At 55.6% G+C, this 1,216-nt stretch overlaps 1 pseudogene; it reads left to right on the forward strand.

The window, feature by feature from the left end:
• The first annotated feature begins 363 nt into the window (after positions 1-363).
• On the forward strand, positions 364-957 carry LOC119321543 (annotated as a pseudogene).
• The last annotated feature ends 259 nt before the right edge of the window (positions 958-1,216 follow it).

Here is a 1,216-nt window from a genome sequence, read left to right on the forward strand (position 1 = left end):
TGGGAAACTCCCGGCGGCAAGGTCGTCTTTTCTTTCTTCAAGCGGGCAAAGAGTTTGTTTCTCCTCATGCTAATCAACGTACAGTCTTTTTTTATTGAACTCATCCGTATATTGTACAATTTGTTAACAGAACTTCCCTACCTTGATCCCTGAATGCTCGGAAATCGTGCGTCCATTCCTCCTGTTTTATCTCAACAGTGGGATGCATGCATGAGAATGGTGCGAAATTTCAGGCTCATCTCGACGACACCAGCACTATATATACGACCGGCACAAGCAAGAGACCCCAAACCCTACTCAAAATCCTATCGCGCCGTCTTGTCGAGAAAGGAAGCTAATAAAGTCCTCGATCAACCTGATCTAATGGCCGAAAGATACAACACCGATGTCGTTATGGACGACGGCACCACGATCCACACCACCCGTGACATCCTCGTCCCATGACGTCTATCGGTTCATCGAGGAGGTGCAGGGGTCCCAGATCCGCATCGCCGGCCTCGACGCCGAGTGGCGGCCCAACCGCAAGAGAGGCGCCGGACAGAACCCGATCGCCGTCCTCCAGCTCTGCGTGGGCCGCCGCTGCCTCGTGTACCAGATCATCCACGGCACCGGCATCCCCATCTCGCTGTGCAGCTTCCTCTACCTCTCCGGCTCCACCTTCGTCGGCCTCGGGATCGCCGAGGACGCGAAACGCCTGCGTGATGAGTACAGCCTCGAGGTGTCCAACGCGGTCGACCCGAGGGAGCTGGCGGCGAACTCACCGCACCGGCCGCGGCCGGAGCTGCGGCGGGCCGGGCTGAAAGACTTGGCGCTCGCGGTGATGGGGGCGCGCATCGCGAAGCCGCCAGAGGTGACGACTGGGAGGCGCCGTCGCTGTCCAGGGAGCAGGTCGAGTACACCTGCATCGACGCCTACGTATCCTCCGACATCGGCCGCCTGCTGCTCACCGGTAATTAGTAAGTGCTACTACTCTACTAGTACGTACTACCAGACTACGTCGCCTATATATGCAACTAGCATACGAGATCAGACCTGCCGACAGAATGTCAAGTTCGTAGTTGATCCATTGTTTTCTCCAGAAAGATAGTTCAGGCTTCGGCCCGACAGAATGTTCGCTTTTCTCTGGCTACATGCATCGTGTCATCTTCTGTTAAACTCCGCCAAATCTCCATCGTGGTTCTCTGCATCAATGGTTACATGGAGCATTTAGTCTGTC

This window comes from Triticum dicoccoides, chromosome 6B (genome assembly GCF_002162155.2).
Source record: "Triticum dicoccoides isolate Atlit2015 ecotype Zavitan chromosome 6B, WEW_v2.0, whole genome shotgun sequence".
Classification (NCBI taxonomy): Eukaryota; Viridiplantae; Streptophyta; class Magnoliopsida; order Poales; family Poaceae; genus Triticum; species Triticum dicoccoides.